At 49.0% G+C, this 25498-nt stretch overlaps 1 protein-coding gene and 1 pseudogene across 3 annotated transcripts in view; both read left to right on the top strand.

Annotated features, from left to right (window-relative positions):
* The first annotated feature begins 3871 nt into the window (after positions 1-3871).
* LOC144495377 (U2 spliceosomal RNA) lies at positions 3872-4081 on the top strand (annotated as a pseudogene).
* A 249-nt stretch (positions 4082-4330) lies between these two features.
* Positions 4331-25498, top strand: part of lpar1 (lysophosphatidic acid receptor 1) — a 136342-nt gene continuing 115174 nt past the window's right edge. For 2 of the 3 annotated variants that reach the window (XM_078214042.1, XM_078214043.1), the window contains exon 1: positions 22270-22585. The gene's annotated coding sequence lies outside the window, so the exon portion shown is untranslated. Of the gene's footprint in view, positions 4380-22269; positions 22586-25498 lie in introns of those variants that run through there. The other variant, XM_078214045.1, reaches the window with a different exon arrangement.

The raw sequence follows: 25498 nt of genomic DNA, 5'->3' as shown, positions 1-25498 counted from the left end.
ATCTGTACACAGTCCTACATGGGTTGGGTAAGACCTAGGGCAGCCTGTCCACCCTCACACCAATTGAGGCCCTTACACTGCCAATTGCTGCCCACTTAAGGGCCATTACCAGAAGTGGGAATAGGGTCCAGTTAGTCAATGCTGTCTGCAAGTGTTGATTGGTTGTGTGATGTGCTCTGAACTCGCCAGTTTCGAAACTGCCTGATCGTAGGGATCGCAAAATGGAGTGAACACTTTCGGAAGAGAGGTGAAGTAAACACACACACCATCTCCAGCGGACCGTGAGAGTGGAGTGGACACTTTCCTAGGTTCAAGGCGCCGTACCCAAGTGTGAATTGCTGTTGGAGGTGCGAAAGAGCCAGCATCTACGTTGCATGACTTTTACCTCGGACCCTACAGTGCGCCCAAGTGAAAAACCCTGCAAAAGATAGAGGTGCCAACAGCCGTACAATCACTGTCACTCAGCAGCATAGTGTGGAGTTTGGGGATTTCAAGTTTATTTATTAGTGTCACAAGTAGGCTTACATTAACACTGCAATGAAGTTACTGTGAAAATCCCCTAATTGCCACACTCTGGTGCCTGTTCGGTTACACTGAGGGAGAATTTAGCATGGCCAATGCACCCTAACCAGTACATTTTTCGGATTATTCGGAGGGCTGTGAATCTTTGGAATTCTCGACCACTCTGGAGAGAGGGAAAGAAAGTGGAGTTGAGATGGAACAGCAGAGGGCATGCCAGTGTTGTGGCACCGTGCTGACTGGAGCCAGTTAAACCAATTTAAGTGGCCAATACATGGCCACACTTTACCAACATTTTACCCACCTCAGGACAGGATTTCGCCACGTGGCAAGACTGTGGTGACCTCCCAGCAGCTTCCTGCGAGGGGCTTCCCACAATGACCACTCCACGGCCCACAAATTCAGCCTCCAGTGACAATGACCACCCCCGCAGCCCAGGTGTAGGGTCCCCCTCCCCCTGCCACCCCCCCCCCCCCCCCCCCCCCCGCCTTGGACTGCCCGAATAGCCCTGGCCATGGTAAATCTAAAAAAAATCTTACCTGGCATCCTTACAAGTCCAAAGAATGAGGCATTGCTCTCCTGTAACCCTAATGTTGGGGTGATTTATGATGATATTTTCTGGATGGCCTCAGTGTGAAATTGAAGAAAACCTCTGACATAACTCGCCCGTGAGTAATGCACACCAATCAGCTCACAACTGACAGACGACACCAAATTTGCTATAAATCGACCTCACGTTGCGGGGGGGGGGGGGTTTTGTTACTGTGATCAAGCGAGGAATTCATAAACCTATCAAAGGTTTGATAGCCACAACAGGAACACAAATGTTCAAAAATGTAATGAAGTGCAAGATAGTGCAACTGAACACAAGGTCACAATTTAAGTTCTGCTTTGTTCCACGTTGGCAACCTTTCCTGGAAATATGATTACGCACGCAGTGTTGCTAGTCTCTGCTGACTCGCTACTGAGGAGATTGTCTGGCAATCTGGAAGAATCGACATTTCCGCGGCGGAACTGGCTCCGAGATCCCAATGCTTCGGTCGCGCAAACTCCGGGCAAGGGACTCTTGGCACGACGGCAGAATCCATCCATTTTCTCTTGAATACCTTTGGAAACGATGGACCAATTAAATGCTCTCCCACCCCCTCCCACCACCCCCTTCCCACACCCCCCCCCCCAACTCCAGCCAAACAATTAAATATAGAAACATAGAAACTAGAAGCAGGAAGGTGGGAAGCCCTTCAAGCCTGCTCTGCCATTCATTTTGATCATGGCTGATCATCGAATTCAATATCCTGATCCCACCTCCCTCCCATAAAATTCAAACAGGATTAGACATACATAGAAACATAGAACAGTACAGCACAGAACAGGCCCTTCGGCCCACGATGTTGTGCCGAGCTTTATCTGAAACCAAGATCAAGCTATCCCACTCCCTATCATCCTGGTGTGCTCCATGTGCCTATCCAATAACCGCTTAAATGTTCCCAAAGTGTCTGACTCCACTATCACTGCAGGCAGTCCATTCCACACCCCAACCACTCTCTGCGTAAAGAACCTACCTCTGATATCCTTCCTATATCTCCCACCACGAACCCTATAGTTATGCCCCCTTGTAATAGCTCCATCCACCCGAGGAAATAGTCTTTGAACGTTCACTCTATCTATCCCCTTCATCATTTTATAAACCTCTATTAAGTCTCCCCTCAGCCTCCTCCGCTCCAGAGAGAACAGCCCTAGCTCCCTCAACCTTTCCTCATAAGACCTACCCTCCAAACCAGGCAGCATCCTGGTAAATCTCCTCTGCACTCTTTCCAGCGCTTCCACATCCTTCTTATAGTGAGGTGACCAGAACTGCATACAATATTCCAAATGTGGCCTCACATCTACCCTAGACAGGGTAGATTCTGAAAGAATGTTCCCCATGGTGGGGGAGTCCAGAACTAGGAGTCATAGTTTGAGGATAAGGGGTAAACCTTTTGGAACTGAGTTGAGGAGAAATTTCTTCACCCAGAGGGTGGTGAATGCGTGAAATTCACTACCACAGAAAGTAGTTGAGGCCAAAACATTGTGTGATTTCAAGAAGGAATTAGATATAGCTCTTGGGGCCAAAAGGATCAAGGGATATGGGGGCAAGGGGGGAATCAGGCTATTGAATTTGATGATCAGCCCTGATCAAGATAAATGGTGGAGCAGGCTCGAAGGGCCGAATGGCCTACGCCTGCTTCTAATTTCTATGTATCTATGACTGCAGACCCACAACCGTGTTGACTCCTAACTATCATCTTGAATGACCGAGTTCAAAGGCAATTAGAGATGGGCAACAAATGTTGCCCTTGTCAGTGTTGCCAACATCCTGTGAAAGAATGGCCAGAATTTTCCAGCTGTTCACACCGGCGGGATTCTCCAGTCCCGCTGCCATGAACGGAGATTTGGCTGAGCGCCTGGGTGGGATTGTGGTCGGTGCAGACTCAGTGGGCCGAATGGCCTCCTTCTGCACTGTAGGGATTCTGTGATTTATATTATCTCTCCAGTTTGCTCCTGCATCCAAATTCTGTTGAGTTAATAGTGAGAAATGGAATGTTTCCTGCTCTCCATCTTTCTAAGTTGGGTTGATGCAAGTCTACTGAGTTGATGAGCTTCAACTTGGGAAAGAATGCAGCCCAGTGACAGTCTTTGATTTGACTTATTATTGTCACATGTATTAACATACAGTGAAAAGTATTGTTTCTTGTGCGCTCTGCAGACAAAGCATACCGTTCATAGAGAAGGAAAGGAGAGAGTGCAGAGTGTAGTGTTACAGTCATAGCTAGGGTGTAGAGAAAGATCAACTTGGTGCGAGGTAGGTCCATTCAAAAGTCTGACGGCAGGGAAGCGGTCAGGTCGAATTAGAACATTGTTCGAGAGTTTAAAAGAGTTAGAATGTTACGAGAGTAAAAGATAGAATTAGAAGGTATGCTGGACACAGCTTGCAAGAAGTCGCCTCGCTCCGGTGCCAGCTTGGGAAAAAAAGACAGACTTGCATTTTCTGAATGGATCCTGGAAAATAAAAAGCGTTTCCTTCATCTGTGAGCAAAGCAGCTAAATAAAGGTCATCCTTCTCAATGCGCCCTTGTAAATAAATGTCTCAATGTGGTCCAAAAGAGCAGTTCCTTATCTTCATTGCCCATGTTCATTGTGGCTAGCAGATCTATCTATATCTAGAAGGGATGTGTCACACCGCCATCTCGGGAGAGTACATTTAGACCTGATCTGATAAGGCCTAGCAAGTAGTTAAAGGGCTGGGTCGCATACCCACTGATAAATTAGCTCAGTTTAACAGGTTGGAGTTGATCAAGTAACATCAGTTTAAATCGCTTCTCGGCCTTTTGGCTAAGATCAAGTGTAGTATGGAGAGGATGCTGCACTTGGTTGAGGTCATTCGGTTACGCTGAAGCTTCATATGTTTCATATGAAGCAATTTTTAAAAGCGGCATCTCGGCCTTTTGGCTAAGATGCAAATGAGCCCAAGTCTTGGAGGAGGAACCTCCCCCTTCCCCAATCAGCTTGGCTCATGTGGATCAGGCCCAGGACAGGGTGGTTTGGTCGCTCGCCCTGTCTTGTCGGCCTGGATCGGGGATGTCTCAACTTGTTGAGACTCTGAATTGGATTTGATTTGATTGAATTGGAAAAGTATAAAAAAAAATAAAAAAAACATCAGTTTAAACCATGTCTGACTTGGAATAGACTGGATGTCAGGTGGCTATTCTTCTCCCAGTGAGTGGTGAGGCTCTGGAACACAATGCACTGACTGCTGACTCCCTGCAGGCCTTTAGGACGGAGTTAAATCATTCTCTGACTGGGATCGCACTGTGTAGAAGGTAAGCATCTTCATGAAATTCAAACAGAGAGAGCTCAGTAGGACTGACAGCAGCTGTGGAGAGAGAGAAACAGAGTTAATATTTCAAGCCCCTTTAACCAGGAAACTCAATGCTGAAGTTTTCCAGCATTTTCTGTTTTTATTTCAAATTAAAGAATCTGCAGTATTTTGCTTTGAGTTCAGTGTCTTTTCGGATAAGGCTTTGTCCATGCGATACTCTGGACTGGTTCCCGTCACTCGAGGAAGTGCAGAGAAACTTCCTAAAGTATTTTTTCCATTATGGAGATTTTCCATAATCTCCCAGATGATTATGTGGCTGGGTAGCAGGAGGGGGAGGGTTGTAGGAGAGAGTGTTGGGTGAGGGATGGATGTCCTATTCCAGAAAGCCAGTTGATGTGGAGTGGCACGGTAGCACAGTGGTTAGCAATGCTACTTCACAGCGCCAGGGACCCGGGTTTGATTCCCAGCTTGGGTCACTGTCTGTGTGGAGTTTGCACGTTCTCCCCGTGTCTGTGTGGGTTTCCTCCGGGTGCTCCAGTTTCCTCCCACATTCTGAAAGACGCGCTGGTTAGGTACATTGACCCGAAAAGGCACCGGAGTGTGGCGACTAGGGGAATTTCACAGTTTCATTGCAGCGTTAATGTAAGCCTTACTTGTGACTAATAAATAAACTTTAAAATTGGAGCTAATGTTTACACACTTTTATATTTATTTACAGCGTTATGCATTACAGGCATACATCTCCTGGCCCATTAGGCACTGTTTTAGTCTATGTCTATTTATGGGAGGCTCAAGTGACTGCCCACTACCTGCACACAGTTAATATATGGTTAACAGTGGAGGGAAGGGAAGAAATGTTTAATCATGGTATGCGAGCTGCCACGGTGTGGGGCAGGCTTGATGGACCAGTTGGTCTCTCCTTGCCCATCAATTTTGGATGTTTGAACAGTCCCTACAATTTCCTTCATCTGCTTCCCTCAATCGGTCCCCCTCTCTGCGGCAAGTGGAAAAATAGGCCATTGAAAATGGTTTCCGTGCCAAAACGCGCGTCAGGAAGGCCATAAGGTTCATCCTTGAGCTGGTTTTGAAGTCATTCAGAAAAATAAACTCAGAATTAAGAGTTATTATACACTGCTGACATGGGAATGGTAATGATACACGCTTGAACGTTCAGTCACAGTACACACTCAAACTGTATCATATCATAGAATCCCTGCAGTGCAGAAGGAGGCCATTCAGACCACCGATCAAAGCAAATTGCTGTGGATGCTGGAATCTGAAACCAAAAGAGAAATCGCTGGAAAATCTCAGCAGGTCTGGCAGCATCTGTAACGAGAGAAAAGAGCTGACGTTTCGAGTCCGGACGACCCTTTGTCAAAGCTTTCCAAGCATAAATGTCAATGAAAGAATGTAAAAAAGCACAGACAACAACGTCATAGACAAGTTTAGTTGAATTTGTGTGAAAAATGTAATTTTTTAATGATTTGACATTGGAAAATTATTTTCAGTTGTATACATTTAATTTAGTGAGAAAAATCTGGCTTCCGAAAGAATTTAACTTCCTTCAGGGGGATTTATGGAAATGAAGACATTCCCTAGGCCTAAGCTCTGAAATTCCCTCCTTACAACTCTGCAACTCTCTATCTTTCTGCCTTCTTTTAAGACAGTCCTGTAAACTACCTTTATTTCAAAGGGAATGGAGTGTAAAAATAGGGAAGTCTTGTTAACACAATACAAGGCACTGTTAGAACACTCCTGGAATTCTGTGAACCGTTTTGGTCACCTTATTTCAGGAAAGATATACTGGCAATGGAGGCAGTTCAGAGAAGGTTCACAAGGTTGATCCCGGGTATGGAGGGATTTTCTTAGGAGGAGAGGTTAAGATGGTTGTACTCATTGAAGTTTAGAAGAATGAGAGACGATCTTATTGAGACATATCGGATTCTCAGGGGTCTTGACAAAGTAGATGCTGAGAGGTTGTTTCCCCTTGTGGGAGAGCCTAGGGCCAGAGGGCATAATCTCAGAGTCAGGGGGTCAGCCATTTAAGACAGAGATGAGGAGGAAGTTCCTCTCTCAGAGGGGAGTGAATCTGTGGAATTCCTTACCGCAGAGGCTAGGTCATTAAGTATGTTCAAGGCTGAGATAGACATATTTTTAATCAGTAAGGGAATCGAGGGTTAAGGGGGGAAAGTGGAGTTGAGGGTTATCACATCAGATCAGTCATGACCTCATTGAATGACAGAGCAGGTTCGACGGGCCGAGTGGCCTAGTTCTGCTCCTACGTCTTACAGTCTACCCCTTTGAACATCAGCCCAAATGTCACTTTATGGGCGGGATTTTATGGCCTCACTCATCCTGAAACCGTAAACTCCTGCCCGAGGTCAATGGACCTTTCCACGTTCCGCCTTCGCCTGCTCCGATTCCTGTGGCGGGCGGGGCGCTAACGTTCCGGCCTATGTGTCAAATTTTGTTTTGTTACTCGCCTAGGGGTGTTTTATCATGGTAAAGGTGCTATCTAAATGTAAGTTGTTGTTGCTTATAAATCAAATGTGGGCGAGACCCTTGTCCATGCTGTGCCTCTCTCTCTCTTCCTTTCTTTCTTCTCTGAGGTAAAAATATCATTTGCACTTTCCCTTTCCAGACATTCCGAAATCACTTTTGAAAATTTGTAGGTCTTACAGAGAAACAAAGTTGATCATTACATTGAGAGCTGAGGAATCACAGTTCTCAGGCCGGACACGGATTAACTGAAGGAAGCATCTTGTTGCATGATTGGAGGTTCCCCCGCCATGCACAAGCTCAAATCAATGGGATTTGTCCGTCAGGACTGGGGGAGTTGCTAAATCTTTTCAGATGTTAGCGATTACTCTGGGAGAATATCAATTATAGCCCCCGTTTGTTTCTTAACAGGACAACTTGAAACTTCGGAACAAAATTGTCAATGAAGACACCCAGGGCAATTTTACAGTTCAAGATGTGTGCTGTGATTCTTCCATATCTTTGGTCGCAAACCCTTCTCCCTCAGCAAGGGGAAAGGGGCTGTTAGCTGAACAGTTTTCCAAAGAAGTTGTCAGGGCAATTTGCCAGAGTTTGCCAGCAGATTGGAGGATTGTTGACCATGGAATAATACAGAACAGAAGGCAGGAGGAGTCTATTCATTCCCTCATAGTTGTGCTGTCTCTCTGAAAGAGATGTACAATTAGCCCCAGCTCCCTGCCCTTAATCCATTAACCTTCCCATTTTCTCCCCTTCAAGTATTCATTCCACTCCTTTCATTAAGTTACCATTCCATCTTGCTTCCACTAAGGTGGATTGGCCATGCTAAATTTTTTCTTAGTGTGAGGGGGACTAACAGGGATTACTTGGGGTTATGGGGATAGTGCCTGGGGTGGGATTGTTGTCGGTGCAGGCTCGATGGGCCAAATGGTCTCCTTCTGCACTGTCGGGATTCTATGATTAGCGGGATAAATGTATTGGGTTACGGGTATAGGGCAGGGAGTGGGCCTGGGTAAGTATGCTGTCGGAGAGTCAGTGCTGACTCGATGGGCCGAATCGCCTCCTTCTGTACTTTAGGGATTCTTATGGGCAGCTACATTCTCGATCATAACAGCTGGCTACATGTTTTTTCTTTTATTTTCTTCTTGCTATCTCTGGTTCTTTTGCCAATTCCCTTAAATTTGGTTACTGACACTTCTAGCACTGGAAGCAGTATCAAAAACTCTTTCATGACTTGAATGAGACGAGTCATTCTTCAGCCACACAGAACCCTAGTTAGACCACAGCTAGGCTACGGAGAGCAGCTCTGGGCACCACGCCTTTGGGTGGCACGGTGGCACAGTGGTTAGCACTGCTGCCTCACAGCGCCAGGGACCCTGGTTCAATTCCGGTCTCGGGTCACTGTCTGTGCAGAGTTGGCACGTTCTCCCTGTGTCTGCATGGGTTTCCTCCGGGTGCCCCAGTTTCCTCCCCCACAGTCCAAAGATGTATGGGTTAGGTTGATTGGCCATGCTAAATTAACCCTAGTCTCTGCGGGATTAGCAGGGTAAATATGAGGGGTTATGGGAATAGGGCCTGGGTGGGATTGTGGTCGGTGCAGACTAGATGGGCCGACTGGCCTCCTTCTGCACTGTAGGGATTCTAAGAATTGCCTTGGAAAGAGAGTGCAAGTGCAGGTTTACCAGATAGACACGGGGCCCTCACGGGTTAAATTACAAGGAGCGATGATACAGTTTGCATTTCCTGGGATTCAGAAAGCGAAGGGGGTGATTTGATCAAAGTTTCCAAGAGGATCAGCCAGGGAGAAGCGATCCCGGCTGGTTGGGGAAATCGAGGTCAGACCTTTTAGGATCGAGATTTGGAATCACCTCCATACACAATTCCGGAACTCTCCGCAAGAGGCAGTTGATGCTGGACCAGGTGTCAATTTTCAATCTGAGTTTGATGGATTTTTCTCATGCAAAGGTATTTAGGGATATGGGGCAAAACTGAAGAAACAGTGTTAGGTCACAGATTAGTCATGCTCTCAAAGAATGACAGGACTACCTCGAGGTGTGAAAATAGCCCGCCCCTCTTTCTGTATTCCAAATATCTCCTGAATCATCTCTGCTCTGAGCAGAACATCTACAATTTCTCTCACCCTTCTGCAAAACTGAAATCTGTTATCCCCAGTACCATCCTTGTAAATCTCTTCCCAATCCTCTCTAGGGCTTTGACATCCTTTGAAAAGCGTGGCACCCGGTTAAAGGTTTAGTATAGCTTTCTTGCTTTTGTACATTAATTTCCTATTTATAAAGCCTCGGATTCGGAATGCCCTTTTAACATCCTTCTCAACTTGTCCTGCCACCTTCAGACTTACAAACGTACACCCCCAGCTCTCTCTGTTTCTACACCCACATTGTGGTAGCGATGTAATACAATTCACTCAGGGAGTCCAAGGTGCAGTGGCAATGTGCACTTACACATGCATGTTGTAGCCTGCGGCCTATGGATAGTGATGGTAGGAGCTCCAACTTTCTTTCCATTACACGCCGGCCAGTAATCTCCCCCACTCTTACTCTCATTGGCATGTTGGAAGGATTTGCATGTTGATACTCAACCTCTCAGACCGCGTTCCTTGGCCCTCAAGTCCTGGGGTGAGATTTGAACTTGGAGCCTCTGGCTCAGAGGCAGGGACGCTACCCACTGCGCCACAAGACCTCCGTATTGACATTGTACAATTTAATTTATAAACGGCCGTTGCGTAAGACAGAACTGGAGTTTGCTGAGAAAAAGAGACATTGGGTGGGACTTTACGGCCTTGCTCGGGCGAGACTGGAAATTCCCACCCAAGGTCAATGGAGATTTCCATTATCGGACCCTCACCCTCGCTGATTCCGTGACGAGCAAGGTGGGAGAGTTCCGGCCATGTTGTCTAAACTTTCCATCATACACTTGACAGAATCTGATTGGTGGAGATGTTGCCACGGAGAATGCAGCAGGGAACAGTTAACTGTCAAGCTATCCTTCGAATTCAAACCAGGCAGGTCAACTCTGATTGGTCAAGGAATTGCCATGGGAATGAAGCAGGGAATGGCTGCCCCAACTCCCCCCAGGCGTGGACATGCTCCCTCTGTCTGCAAAGGACAGAACCCCTTATGTGAATATATGTGGCTTTGACCATACAAAAGTGAACCATACTGTGAGGCTGACTGATAATCTTATTCAGTGAAACTCTTAGCGCAATCAGGATTGTTGAGCAAGTGTTGCCCAATTCTTAAACACTGCATTCTCCATGGCAATGGCTCTACCAATCAGAGTCCACTTGCCAACCCATCAGCACTCTTTTATCAACAAGTATAAATTGTTGTTGCTATTGCAAACCTGTCTCGCTGAGTTGAAGCTTAGGCATCATGAATCCCTATCAGAAATACATAATTTATATTTTGGATTTCTAATTGTGGTTTATTGTATGATTAGCCCACAACATTGTTGCTATTTCTCATGTTTTAAAATCATGAGGCATCAAGGACATAATACAGAGGAAAAGTGTCAGTCTGCATCCCTACTGGCAATTGTAAAACATTCAAACAATATATACTGTAACAAACATGCTATTGGGGATTTCTTGGTTGTATCAAATCTCAAGATTGAGATAAAAGAACAAAGAAAATTATAGCACAAGGACAGGCCCTTCGGCCCTCCAAGCCTGCACCGTCCATGCTGCCCCACTGAACTAAAACCCCCTACCCTTCCGGGGACCATATCCCTCTATTCCCATTCAATTCACGTATTTGTCCAGACGCCCCTTAAAATGACTGTTAATGTGTCAGCTTTCATGCTGTATTACATTTTTACTAGGGATGGGCAATAAATGCTGGCCAGCCAGCGATGCCCATGTCCCATGAATGAATTTTTAAAAATTAAAGAGGTCTTAGCGATGCATTTAGGAAAACATGCTATATTAAAATGGTTTTACGAAATGGAAATCCTGTTTCACAAATTTATCAGAGTTTTTCAGGACGTTACTAGTAGGGTAGATTAAAAGGGGAACAATAGATATAGGCTGGAATTCTCCGACCTCGCCCGCGGCTGGGATTTTCCAGTCCCGCTGCAGTAACAGAAATTTGGCTGAGCGCCAGATTCTCTGTCTTCGCTGGTAGTGTATAACATCAGAAAATTTTGGCCGTGGTATAGTTGGATTTCCAAAAGACACTCGATAAGATAGCAAATGAAAGATAAGGGTTCACAGAGTTGAGGGTGATACATTGATAAAAGATTGGTTAACTGACGGGAGGTAGAGATAAATGGAATATTTTCAAGTTTGCATGCTGTGACATAAGAACATAAGAACTAGGAGCAGGAGTAGGCCATCTGGCCCCTCGAGTCTGCTCCGTCATTCAATAAGATCATGGCTGATCTTTTTGTGGACTCAGCTCCACTTACCCGCCCACTCACCATAACCCTTAATTCCTTTACTGTTCAAAAATGTATCTATCCTCGCCTTAAAAACATTCGATGAGGTAGCCTCAACTGCTTCACTGGGCAGGGAATTCCACAGATTCATAACCCTTTGTGTGAAGAAGTTCCTCCTCAACTCAGTCCTAAATCTGCTTCCCCTTATTTTGAGGCTATGCCCCCTAGTTCTAGTTTCACCCGCCAGTGGAAACAACTTCCCTGCTTCTACCTTATCTATTCCCTTCATAATCTTATATGTTTCTATAAGATCTCCCCTCATTCTTCTGAATTCCAATGAGTATAGCCCCAGTCTATTCAGTCTCTCCTCAAAAGCCAACCCTCTCAACTCTGGAATCAACCTAGTGAATCTCCTCTGCACCCCCTCCAATGCCAGTATATCATTTCTCAAGTAAGGAGGCCAAACTGTACACAGTACTCCAGGTGTGGCCTCACCAACACCTTATACAGCTGCAACATAACCTCGCTGTTTTTAAACTCCATCCCTCTAGCAATGAAGGACAAAATTCCATTTGCCTTCTTAATTACCTGCTGCATCCGCAAACCAATTCCTTGAGATTCCTGCACAAGGACTCCCAGGTCCCTCTGCACAGCAGCATGCTGCAATTTTTTACCATTTAAATAATAGTCCATTTTACTGTTATTCCCACCAAAATGGATGACCTCACACGTTGACGACTATGACTTCGGTGAAGAGATAGTAAAATGTCTCAGTTTGTTAATGATACAAAGTTATGTGGGAATGCAAGTTGTGAGGAGGAAACCAAGAGCTTACAAAGAGATATAGACAGATTAAGTAAGTGGGTAATACAATGGCAGATGGAGAGTAATGTGGTGAAGTGTGACTGTGAGGTTATTCACTTTGGCCATAAGGACAGAAAAGTAAAATATTTTTTAGAAGGAATGAAATGTTAATGTTTAGACAGTCCTGTGTGAACAAGTGCAAGAAACACAAAGAGAGTGTGCAGGTACAGTGAGAAATGAGGAAGCAAGTGGCATTTATTACAAGGGGGATTGGGGAACAAGAATAACATAGTCTTACTGCAGTTGTGCAGGGTTTTGGTGGAACCACACTTGGAATAATTGGTCTTCATATTTAAGGAAGGATATACTTACACCAGAGGGGGTACAGTGATGGTCCCTGGGATGAGAAAGTTGTCCTATGATGAGAGGCTATGTAAATTGTGTCGCTATTCTCTGGAGTTTAGAAGAATGAGAGGTGATCTCATTGAAACATTCAAGATTCTGAAGAGGCTTGACAGGGTAGATACTGAGAGGTTGTTTCCCATACTCGGGTGTCTAGAACACGGGGACACAGACTTCAGGATAAGGGACCAATCATTTAGGACTGAGATGAGGTGAAATGCTTTCACTCAAAGGGTTGTGAATCTTCAGAACCCCAGAGGATTGTGAGTGCATCATCACTGAATATATTTAAGGCTGGGATAGACAGATATTTGGGATTAAGGGATCTGGGGAGCAGGCGGGAGAATGGATTGAAGACCAAGAGCAGCCATGATTGGACCATCCAGTCACCTCCTGCTTCTATTTCTTTTATACTGTGATGTCAGTGCAACTTTAAGAGACTTTTTTTCTAAATCGTGTTTTCTGCAGTTTAAGAGGGCCTTTTTGGCTCCAGTTGTTTTCTCAATATGGCGCCGGTTTGTCCGGAGGAGTCTTTTTATTGCTGCTTAAACGGGGGTTTGTTTATTTTTAACTGGAATATTAATGACTGCATCATCAGGAGAAAAACTGGTTGGCAGGTCAGGTGATAGGCATTCTTTCATTTGCTGTTTGTCTGCAAGTTTTGAGTTTTAGTTTTAGAAGGGACAGCAAGCTGAGGAGAAGTCTCTCTCTCCCTGGTTTTGGAAATTCTGCGGGTTATCTGAAAGCCTTCCTGGGGTAGAAAATCTGCTGTTGGTGAATTGACCAGAGTCTACCTGGGGTTCTGGGAAGCTATTCTGACTTCAAACTGTTCTGGGTGTGATGAGAGGACTACCAGAACTTACAAGACTGAGAGCTTTCAATTCTCCGACCAAAGGATTCAATTCCAGTACCACGTGAGCATTAGACTTTGCTGTGTTGAACTTATTTAAAGGGTTTTGTCTATGGAAGGTTTTGGTGTGATTGGAATTTCTTAGATATATTTGTTAGGGTTATACATTATCGTGGTTGTTTTGTTCTTGTTTGTAATCGATAAAAGTTATTGCTTATTTTCTTTCTATACATGTTAACTATATTCTTAAATAATTTTTTTTGATAAAAGCTCCCAAATGGGTCATTTGAATCATACCTGAAGTGAAACATCTCATACTTACCCTTGCCAAATTCAAGATGCAAAACTTATGATCCAGGCGGGTTCCATAAAACACGATGGAGTTTCTGATTGAACCATAACAATACTTACTGGTCATTTCTGGTTAGGTCAATTATCTTGTAATTTCCCCAGATTTTGATTATCTCTTTTTGGGGCGGCACGGTGGCACAGTTGTTAGCATTGCCCCCTCACAGATCCAGGGACCGGGGTTCAATTCCGACCTCGGGTCACTGTCTGTGTGGGATCTGCATCTTCTCCCCGTGTCTGTGTGGGTTTCCTCCAGGTGCTCTGGTTTCCTCCCACAGTCCAAAGATGGCCATGCTAAATTGCCCCATAGTATCCGAAGATGTGCAAATTAGGTGGATAAGTCATGGTAAAGTGCGTGGGGTTACGGGGATAGAAAGGGGGGGGGAGAGCCTGGAGAGTCAGTGCAGACTCAATGGGCTGAATGGCCTCCTTCTGCACTGTAGGGATTCTATGATGCTTTTCCTCTTCTTTGATACTTTTCACACTTTGAGTAAGAGAATTGGCAGTAAGTTTAATGACATGGGTGGGCATGGTGGCACAGTAGATAGCACTGCTCCCTCACAGATCCAGGGACCCGGGTTCGATTCCCGGCTTGGGTCACTGTCTGTGTGGAGTTTGCACGTTCTCCCCGTGTCTGCGTGGGTTTCCTCCGGGTGCTCCGGTTTCCTCCCACAGTCCAAAGATGTGTGGGTTAGGTGGATTGGCCATGCTAAATTGCCCCTTAGCGTCAGGGGGTTTAGCAGGGTAAATGTGTGTGGGGTTATGGGAATAGGGCCTGAGTGGGATAGTAGTCAATGCAGACTTGATGGGCCAAATGGCGTCCTTCTGTACTGTAGGGATTCTATGACTTGGAGGAAGCATTATAACTTTACATCATTATTTACTCCATCTCTGTTGTTCATTGTATAATAATTAAGAATGGAAATTGAGGTTGGCTTTGCTGAAATCCAGTCGGCTGATTTTGCGCACTGCCAAACAGTGTCAGAATTGGACGCTAATACCAAAAAAACCTGCTGATGCTGGATATCTGAGATCAGAAACAGAAAGGGCTGGAAATCCTCAGCTGGTCTGGCAGCAGCTGTGGAGAGAGAAACAGTTAACATTCCGGGGCCAAAAACCTTTAATCAGGTTCACATGGACAATATAAAAACTGAGGAGGTGCAATTATCAGGCAAGGCTGAACAGTCGAGAAAAGAGGAGGATGAGGGAGGCGGTCTGAGAGAAGTCTTTAAACTTATGAAGGGGATTTGATTGGTTAGACACAGAGAAAATCTTTCCACTGGTGGGGAGTCCAGGATGAGGGGCTATAACTAGAAGACAGTCCCTGATAAATCCGGTGAGAAACTCAGGAAAAGCCACTTTGCTCAGAGAATGGTAAGAATGTAGAACTTGTTATCACCTGGACAACTTGCAGATGCATTTGAAGGGAAGCTAGATAAACACACCGGGGACAGTGGCACAGTGGTTAGCATTGCTGCCTCACAGCACCAGGTTCGAGTCTAGCCTTAGGTGACTGTGCGGATTCTGCACATTCTCCCCGTGTCCGCATGGGTTTCCTCCGGGTCCTCCGGTTTCCTTCCACAGTCCGAAAGACGGGCTGGTTAGTGTCCAGTGTCCACAGATGTGTCGGTTAGGGGGGGTTAGTGGGGTAAATACTTGGGGTTACAGGGATTAGGCCTGGGTAAGATGCTCTGTCAGAGAGTCAGTGCAGACTCGACGGGCCGAATAGCCTCTTTCAGCACTGTAGGGATTCTATGATTCTCTCCGTATCTGCGTGGGTTTCCTCCGGATGCTCCAGTCTCCTCCCACAGTCCAAAGATAGGCAGGTTAAGTGGATTGGCCATGATAGATTGCCCCTCACTGTTCCAAAATGTGCAGGTTAGGTGGATTGGCCATTTTAAATGTGCGGTGTTACGGGTAGGGGGTTGGGCCTGGGTGATTTGATTTTGACATGATTTGATTTATTATTGTCTCATGTATTAGTATACAGTGAAAAGTATTGTTTCTTGCGCACTTTACGGACAAAGCATACCATTCATAGAGAAGGAAACGAGAGAGTGCAGAATGTAGTGTTACAGTCATAGCTAGGGTGTAGAGAAAGATCAACTTAATGCAAGGTAGGTCCATTCAAAAGTCTGACGGCAGCAGGGAAGAAGTTGTTCTTGAGTCGGTTGGTACGTGTTCTCAGACTTTTGTATCTTTTTCCCAAAGAAAGAAGGTGGAAGAGAGAATGTCCGGGGTGCGTGGGGTCCTTAATTATGCTGGCTGCTTTGCCGAGGCAGCGGGAAGTGTAGACAGAGTCAATGGATGGGAGGGAGGTTTGCGTGATGGACTGGGCTACATTCACAACCTTTTGTAGTTTCTTGCAGTCTTGGGCAGTGAGTTACTCTTTCAGAGAGTTAGTGCAGACTCAATGGGCAGAATGGCCTCCTTGTGCAATTCTAAGGACATTTGGGTTCCTGTATACATCTGCAAAGGAACGGGAGGATATGTTGATAGAGTGAGATGAAGTGGCAAGAGAGGCATGTGGCCAAATGTTGAGTTTCTACAGAGTAACATCGATTCTGTCATAGCTGGTCCCCTTGTGCTGTGTGAAAGAGGGCAGGTGAAGAACAGCCAACTCAATTGCTTTAACCCCATCTGTTTTCATGAGTGGCTTCCTCAGACTTAGCCCTTTTAGACTCATTACAGAGAAAGATGAATAAGGAGTTGGTTGGCTCTTCCGTTTCAACTCTTGGCCCTCTTAAAGGACGTGGACGAGGAATAAAAGCCAGAGGTTTGAAAAGAGTTTGTACAACCACAGTATTGTAACGAGCCGTGCTTGGAGCTGTACCAACGCCAAGACTCGGAGAGTAACAACTTGTGCTCAGGTTCCAAACATTAGATACTGACTTATTTTCAACTGGGTGCTGTGTTCTTGTTTTTAATAAAGTTAGACCCAACACTGACCCCTCCCCCAATTACTCCCCAATGCCAGTATTGTGTAACTGAGCGGGCAGAAGCAACATTGCCAGCGCCTTCAAGCTTTCACACTGGAACAGTTACTGTGCAAAAACACGCAGCCTCATTCAGTATTTCCTTTTTGCTTCCCTGTAGCATGTTTAAATTACAACAGCGCTGTTTGGGTTGTAAACAGTTTGTAACCTCGAATGACATTCAGGAGGTTGTGAGGATGTGTAACAAAAGACAAGGGAGAAAATCAAATTCATCCAATCCTCCTGCTACTAAAACCTTCACGGCTCTTACTCCTGGCTGACTTCTTGAAGGTTTCCAAACTACATACGCAAGGCATTCAAGGAGGGAAGGGAGGGGGGTGGAAGAGAAGCAGTCATTGCCAAGTTGACGAAAGCAGCCACGTTTTCTTCAGGGTGAATATAAGAATATTTAGACAAGGAGACGATTTTCTAACTATCCACCACACGAGTACATCTGTGTGTCTGTGTGTCTGTCTGGTGCGGATGTTCCCTGATTAAGATTTAAGTGAGAGGTTAGAAGGGGGCAGGTTAGATTGCTGTGTGACAAAAAGAGGTGAATATATAGAAATATCTCAGGCTGCATCCAAAATGTGTTTGCAATAAAACTCCAGCCCACTGACAGCACACTGACAGCACAGTGCTGACACCAGAACCTGGTTCGCCCCGGAGAGGCTAGTTTCAGGATTCAGTGCAGGAAAATGGGGCGCAGTGTGGCCGCAGTGTGAGCACAGTGTGGGCGCAGTGTGTGCGCAGTGTGGGCACAGTGTGGGTGCAATGTGAGCGCAGTGTGAAAGCATTGTGGATACAGTGTGGGTGCAGAGTGAGTGCAGTGTGTGCGCAGTGTGGGCACAGTGTAAGCGCAGTGTGAGCACAGTGTGGGCGCAGTGTGAGTGCAGTGTGGGTGCAGTGTGGGCGCAGTGTGGGCGCAGTGTGAGTGCAGTGTGGGTGCAGTGTGGGTGCAGTGTGGGCACAGTGTGGGCGCAGTGTGAGTGCAGTGTGAGCGCAGTGAGGGCACAGTGTGAGTGCAGTGTGGGCACAGTGTGAGTGCAGTGTGGGTGCAGTGTGAGCACAATGAGGGCACAGTGTGAGTGCAGTGTGGGTGCAGTGTGAGCACAATGAGGACACAGTGTGGGCACAGTGTGAGTGCAGTGTGGGTGCAGTGTGAGCGCAGTGTGAGCGCTGTGTGAGCGCAGTGTGGGTGCAGTGTGAGTGCACTGTGGGCACAGTGTGGGCGCAGTGTGAGTGCAGTGTGGGCACAGTGTGAGTGCAGTGTGGGCACAGTGTGGGCGCAGTGTGAGTGCAGTGTGGGCACAGTGTGAGTGCAGTGTGGGTGCAGTGTGAGCACAATGAGGGCACAGTGTGGGCACAGTGTGAGCGCAGTGTGGGTGCAGTGTGAGTGCAGTGTGAGTGCAGTGTGGGCGCAGTGTGAGTGCAGTGTGGGCGCAGTGTGAGTGCAGTGTGAGTGCAGTGTGGGCGCAGTATGGGCACAGTGTGGGCGCAGTGTGAGTGCAGTGTGAGCACAGGGAGTGGCGCAGTGTGAGTGCAGTGTGAGCGCAGTGTGGGTGCAGTGTGAGCGCAGTGTGAGTGCAGTGTGGGCGCAGTGTGAGTGCAGTGTGAGTGCAGTGAGGGCGCAGTGTGAGTGCAGTGTGGGCGCAGAGTGAGCACAGGGAGTGGCGCAGTGTGGGTGCAGTGTGAGCGCAGTGTGAGTGCAGTGTGAGCACAATGAGGGCACAGTGTGGGCACAGTGTGAGCACAGTGTGAGCGCAGTGTGAGTGCAGTGTGAGCGCAGTGTGAGCGCTGTGTGAGGGCTGTGTGAGCGCAGTGTGAGTGCAGTGTGAGCACAGTGTGAGTGCAGTGTGAGCGCAGTGTGAGTGCAATGTGAGCGCAGTGTGGGTGCAGTGTGGACGCAGTGTGAGTGCAGTGTGAGTGCAATGTGAGTGCAGTGTGAATGCAGTGTGGGTGCAGTGTGAGCGCAGTGTGAGTGCAGTGTGGGCGCAGTGTGAGTGCAGTGAGGGCGCAGTGTGAGTGCAGTGTGGGCGCAGAGTGAGCACAGGGAGTGGCGCAGTGTGGGTGCAGTGTGAGCGCAGTGTGAGTGCAGTGTGAGCACAATGAGGGCACAGTGTGGGCACAGTGTGAGCACAGTGTGAGCGCAGTGTGAGTGCAGTGTGAGCGCAGTGTGAGCGCTGTGTGAGGGCTGTGTGAGCGCAGTGTGAGTGCAGTGTGAGCACAGTGTGAGTGCAGTGTGAGCGCAGTGTGAGTGCAATGTGAGCGCAGTGTGGGTGCAGTGTGGACGCAGTGTGAGTGCAGTGTGAGTGCAATGTGAGTGCAGTGTGAATGCAGTGTGGGCGCAGTGTGGGTGCAGTGTGGGCGCAGTGTGGGCGCAGTGTGGGTGCAGTGTGAGTGCAGTGTGAGCACAGTGTGAGCGCAGTGTGAGCGCAGTGTGAGTGCAGTGTGAGCGCAGCGAGGGCACAGTGTGAGTGCAGTGTGAGAGCAGTGTGAGTGCTGTGTGAGCGCAGTGTGAGCGCTGTGTGAGCGCAGTGTGAGTGCAGTGTGAGTGCAGTGTGAGTGCAGTGTGAGCGCAGTGAGGGCACAGTGTGAGTGCAGTGTGAGTGCAGTGTGAGCACAATGAGGGCACAGTGTGAGTGCAGTGTGAGTGCAGTGTGAGCGCAGTGTGAGCGCTGTGTGAGCGCAGTGTGGGTGCAGTGTGGGTGCAGTGTGAGTGCAGTGTGAGCGCAGTGTGGGCACAGTGTGGGCGCAGTGTGAGTGCAGTGAGGGTGCTGTGTGAGCGCAGTGTGGGTGCAGTATGAGCGCAGTGTGGGTGCTGTGTGAGCGCAGTGTGGGTGCAGCGTGAGCGCAGTGTGGGTGCTGTGTTAGCGCAGTGTGGGTGCAGTGTGAGCGCAGTGTGGGTGCTGTGTGAGCACAGTGTGAGTGCAGTGTGGGCGCAGTGTGAGTGCAGTGTGAGCACAGTGTGAGTGCAGTGTGAGCGCAGTGAGGCTGCAGTGTGAGTGCTGTGTGAGTGCAGAGTGGGCGCAGTGTGGGTGCAGTGTGGGTGCAGTGTGGGCGCAGTGTGGGCGCAGTGTGAGCGCAATGTGGGCACAGTGTGAGTGCAGTGTGAGCGCAGTGTGGGCACAGTGTGAGTGCAGTGTGAATGCAGTGTGAGCGCAGTGTGGGTGCAGTGTGAGCGCAGTGTGAGTGCAGTGTGAGCGCTGTGTGAGCGCTGTGTGAGCGCAGTGAGGGCACAGTGTGAGGGCAGTGTGAGCGCAGTGTGGGCGCAGTGTGTGCGCAGTGTGAGCACAGTGTGAGCACAGTATGAGTGCAGTGTGTGCGCAGTGTGAGTGCAGTGAGGGTGCAATGTGAGCGCAGTGTGAGCGCAGTGTGAGCGCAGTGTGGGCACAGTGTGAGTTCAGTGTGTGTGCAGTGTGTGTGCAGTGTGAGCGCAGTGTGAGTTCAGTGTGAGTGCAGTGTGTGTGCAGTGTGGGTGCAGTGTGAGCGCTGTGTGAGTTCAGTGTGAGTGCAGTGTGAGCGCAGTGTGAGTGCAGTGTGAGCGCAGTGTGAGTGCAGTGTGAGCGCAGTGAGGGCGCAGTGTGAGTGCAGTGTGGGCGCAGTGTGAGCGCAGTGTGAGTGCAGTGTGAGTGTAGTGAGGGCGCAGTGTGAGTGCAATGTGAGTTCAGTGTGGGTGCAGTGTGAGCGCAGTGAGGGCAAAGTGTGAGCGCAGTGAGGGCACTGTGTGAGCGCAGTGTGAGCGCAGTGTGAGTGCAGCGTGGGCGCAGTGAGGACACAATGTGAGTGCAGTGTGAGTGCAGTGAGGGCACTGTGTGAGTGCAGTGTGGGCGCAGTATGGGCACAGTGTGAGTGCAGTGTGAGTGCAGTGTGAGCGCAGTGTGAGCACAGGGAGTGGCGCAGTGTGAGTGCAGTGTGAGATGAGTGTGAGCGCAGTGTGGGTGCAGTGTGAGCGCAGTGTGAGTGCAGTGTGAGTGCAGTGTGGGCGCAGTGTGAGTGCAGTGTGAGTGCAGTGTGGGCGCAGTGTGAGTGCAGTGAGGGCGCAGTGTGAGTGCAGTGTGAGTGCAGTGTGGGCGCAGTGTGAGCACAGGGAGTGGCGCAGTGTGGGTGCAGTGTGAGTACAGTGTGGGTGCAGTGTGAGCGCAGTGTGAGTGCAGTGTGAGTGCAGTGTGGGTGCAGTGTGAGTGCAGTGAGGGCGCAGTGAGGGCGCAGTGTGAGCGCTGTGTGAGCACAGTGTGGGTGCAGTGTGAGCAGTGTGGGTGCAGTGTGAGCACAGTGAGGGCACAGTGTGAGTGCAGTGTGTGTGCCGTGTGAGTGCAGTGTGAGTGCAGTGTGAGCACAGTGTGAGTGCAGTGTGAGCGCAGTGTGAGCGCAGTGTGAGCACAGTGTGAGTGCAGTGAGGGCACAGTGTGAGTGCAGTGTGTGTGCAGTGTGAGTGCAGTGTGGGCACAGTGTGAGGGCAGTGTGAGCGCAGTGTGGGCGCAGTGTGGGCACAGTGTGAGAGCAGTGTGAGCGCAGTGTGGGCGCAGTGTGAGTGCAGTGTGAGTGCAGTGTGGGCGCAGTGTGAGTGCAGTGTGAGTGCAGTGTGGGCACAGTGTGAGGGCTGTGTGAGCGCAGTGTGGGCGCAGTGTGGGCACAGTGTGAGAGCAGTGTGAGCGCAGTGTGGGCGCAGTGTGAGCGCAGTGTGAGTGCAGTGTGGGCGCAGTGTGAGTGCAGTGTGAGTGCAGTGTGAGCGCAGTGTGAGTGCAGTGCAGGCGCAGTGAGTGCAGTGTGAGCGCAGTGTGGGCGCAGTGTGAGTGCAGTGTGGGCGCAGTGTGAGTGCAGTGTGAGCGCAGTGTGAGTGCAGTGCAGGCGAAGTGAATGCAGTGAGAGCACAGTGTGAGTGCAGTGCAGGCGCAGTGTGAGCACAGTTTGGGTGCGGGGAGCGGCGCAGTATCAGCGCAGGGAGCAGCGCAGTGAGTGCACAGGGAGCGGCGCAGTGTGAGCGCAGGGAGCGGCGCAGTGTGAGCGCAGTGTGGGCGCAGTGTGAGTGCAGTGTGAGTGCAGTGTGGGCGCAGTGTGAGTGCAGTGTGAGTACAGTGTGGGCACAGTGTGAGGGCAGTGTGAGGGCAGTGTGAGCGCAGTGTGGGCGCAGTGTGGGCACAGTGTGAGAGGTGTGAGCGCAGTGTGGGCGCAGTGTGAGCGCAGTGTGAGTGCAGTGTGAGTGCAGTGTGAGCGCAGTGCAGGCGCAGTGAGTGCAGTGTGAGCGCAGTATGGGCGCAGTGTGGGAGCAGTGTGGGCGCAGTGTGAGTGCAGTGCAGGCGCAGTGTGGGCACAGTGTGAGAGGTGTAAGCGCAGTGTGGGCGCAGTGTGAGCGCAGTGTGAGTGCAGTGCAGGCGCAGTGAGTGCAGTGTGAGCGCAGTATGGGCGCAGTGTGGGAGCAGTGTGGGCGCAGTGTGAGCGCAGTGTGAGTGCAGTGCAGGCGCAGTGAGTGCAGTGAGAGAACAGTTTGGGTGCAGGGAGCGGCGCAGTATCAGCGCAGGGAGCAGCGCAGTGAGTGCACAGGGAGCGGCGCAGTATCAGCGCAGGACGCAGCGCTGTGTGGAAGGGGAGGTGCAGAGTGGGCGGAGAGAGCAGGGAAACAGCAAGAGGAGCCGGGAGAGAGGGAAAAGGCAGCGGATCCAGTGAGTGTAGCGGAACATTGAGCTCCGGAGCAGCCAGGGGGAGAGGTAGCAGCCGGCACCCGCTTCAGGAGGGAGGATAAAGGCAGCAATAACCATTGGGAAGATTTGTCTCTCTCTCTGAGCTGTGGGTGAAGATGATGTTATTTCTCCGCGGGGTTACACTCAGGCTGCAGACTTGCTTCCAGGATTGAGAGGATTATATTGCCTGTCAGTGTGCTAATCAAACAGACGGAACTTTTCCCTCTTGTTGCTGCAAACAGCAGTCTGAGTGCAGGTATGTGTGTGAAATATCTTTCTCCTTTCCCATTCACTGGTGTGGATTCTCATTCTTGCTGGTGTCTATCACTCTGTCCATTCCATTTCCAGCAGCAATAATGCAGAGTGCCCAGCTTCACTGGGCTTCTCTCTGTTGAAACTTTCTCTCCAATGTGCGCAGGGAAAGTTTTTAGCTGAGCATTTTATTTTGTGTGTGTGCGTTACAATCCAGGCAGCAGTTTTGGATGGAGGGTTTGGATGAAGGGTTAGATACTGAGGCAATCCTTCACTGGCTCCAACACGGATTTCAGTTGCTCTGTGAAACTGGCTTTGGGGGGGGGGGGGTTCACTTTTTTTTGGATTTTGTTCCACTTTCTTTCAGCCTCCCCCCAAACTTTCAAAGTGAAATTTCGGGTCCAGCTCCAAACAAAATGCCCCCGGAGTCTGGTTTCTGAGTTTGGGCTTAACCAGTCAGATGGAACTGCGCCAAATGACACTTTGAGAGAGAGGGAGGGGGGGGGAGTGTGGATTTGATGAATGAAGCCCGAAACCAGCCTCAAGCCGGCTTCCCCACTGAGTGGGAAATAGGCACAGCTGGAGGCCATTCAGCCCTTCCAACTTGTACTGTTCACGGTGGCACAGTGGTTAGCACTGCTGCCTCGCAGCACCAGGGACCCAGGTTCGATTCCTGGCATGGGTAACTGTCTGTGTGGAGTTTGCACATTCTCTCCCTGTGTCTCCGTGGGTTTCCTCCGGGTGCTCCAATTTCCTCCCACACTCCAAAGATGTGCGGGTTAGGTGGTTTGGCCGTGCTAAATTGCCCCATAGTGTCAGGAGGACTAGCTAGGGTAAATGCATGGGGTTATGAGGATAAGGCCTGGGTGGGATTGTGGTCGGTGCAGACTCGATGGGCCAAATGGCTCCTTCTGCACTGTAGGATTCTATGATTCTGTAGAGTCTACACGTTCATAGATCATAGAAACCCTACAGTGCAGAAGGAGGCCATTCGGCCCACCGAGTCTGCACCGACCACAATCCCACCCAGGCACAACCCCCACATATTTTACCCGCTAATCCCACTAACCTACACATCCCAGGACTCTAAGGGGCAATTTTTTTAACCTGGCCAATCAACCTAACCTGCACATCTTTGGACTGTGGGAGGAAACCGGAGCACCCGGAGGAAACCCACGCAGACACGAGGAGAATGTGCAAACTCCACACAGACAGTGACCCGAGCCAGGAATCGAACCTGGGACCCTGGAGCTGTGAAGCAGCAGTGCTAACCACTGTGCTACCGTGCCGCCCTGTGTCTCCCTGTGTCTCCCTGTGTCTGCGTGGGTTTCCTCCGGGTGCTCCAGTTTCCTCCCACAGTCCAAAAGACGTGCTGGTTAGGTGCATTGGCCATGCTAAATTCTCCCTCAGTGTACCCGCAGGAGTGTGGCGACTAGGGGATTTTCATAGTAACTTCATTGCAGTGTTAATGTAAGCCAACTTGTGACACTAATAAATAAACTTTCAATTTTTATTCAATTAGATCATAACTGATCTCTACTCCATTAACTTGTCTTTTTTGGTTCTCTATCCCTCAATCCTCTTGCATTCAACTTGGAGTACAGGAACAGGCCATTCGGCCTGACTGCTCTAGGCTGTTGGTTTGTGCTGTCAGGAGCCTTCTCCCAATCTACACCATTTAATCATGACAATGAATCACGGTTGGCTACAGGAGGCCGCTTGACCCATCGTGCCTGGGCTAACTCTCTGAAGGAACAATCCCCCCCCCGCCCCCCCCCCCCCCCCCCCCCCCCCGGCCTTTCCCTGCCGCCCTGCACTTTCTGGGTGAGATGCCCTGTCAGAGAGTCAGTGCAGACTCGATGGGCTGAATGGCCACCTCCTGCGCTGTAGGGATGTTATGATCTCTCCCTTTTTGGATATTCATCCAGTTAGCTTTTGAAAGCTTCGATTGAACCTGCTTCCACCACACATTCAGACAGTGCATTCTGGATCCTGGCAGCTTGTGTGAAAAAGTTCCCCTTCTGTCACCAATACTCCATAAGCCAATCATCTGAAATCTGTGTTCTCAATCTTGTTCTTGACCCTCTGACCAATGGGACAGTTTCTCTCTGTCTACTCTGACCAGATCCCCTTGTGATTTTGAACTCTTCGATCAAATCTCCTCTCAGAAGTCTCACAACAGCAGGTTAAAGTCCAACAGGTTTATTTGGAATCATCAGTTTTCGGAGCGCTGCTCCTTCAATCAGGTGACTCACCGAAAGCTCATGCTACCAAATAAACCTGTTGGACTTTAACTTGGTGTTGTGAGACTTCTTACTGTGCCCACCCCAATCCAACGCTGGCAACTTCACATCAAATCTCCTCTCAACCTTCTCTTTTCCAAGGAAAACAGTCCCAACTTCTCCAATCTGTGGAATTGAAGTTTCTCAACCCAGGAATCCTGAGTCGTCTTGCACGCTCTCCATTGCCTCCACATCCTTCCTATAGTGTGGTGCTTGGAGCAGAATGCAATCCTCCAATTGAGACTGAATCAGTGATTTGTGCAGGTTTAATGGACATTTGTACTCGATGCCCCTATTGATAAAGCCCAGGATGGATGTATGTTTTATTAACTGGTCTCCCAACCTGTCATGCCACCTTTAATGGTTGATGCACGAATACACCCAGGCCCCTCTGTGCCATCACCTCTTTCTAGAATAATATCCTTTATTTTGTATCATCTAGCCATGTTGTTCCTTTCAAAATGAACCACTTCACACTTCCCTTCATTAAATTCCATTTGCTTCTTTTCTTCCCAATCCACCAACTTGTCTCTGCCCTTTTGAAGTTCTGCATCATCCTCCTCACAGTCCACAATACTTCCAAGTTCTGTCTCATTGTGAAATTGTGTCCTGTGCCCCGCGGCCGAGGTCATAGG

Source organism: Mustelus asterias, chromosome 6 (genome assembly GCF_964213995.1).
Source record: "Mustelus asterias chromosome 6, sMusAst1.hap1.1, whole genome shotgun sequence".
In the NCBI taxonomy this organism is placed as follows: domain Eukaryota; kingdom Metazoa; phylum Chordata; class Chondrichthyes; order Carcharhiniformes; family Triakidae; genus Mustelus; species Mustelus asterias.
Note: the sequence above shows the minus strand (reverse complement) of the source record. Positions and strands in the feature narration are given on the sequence as shown.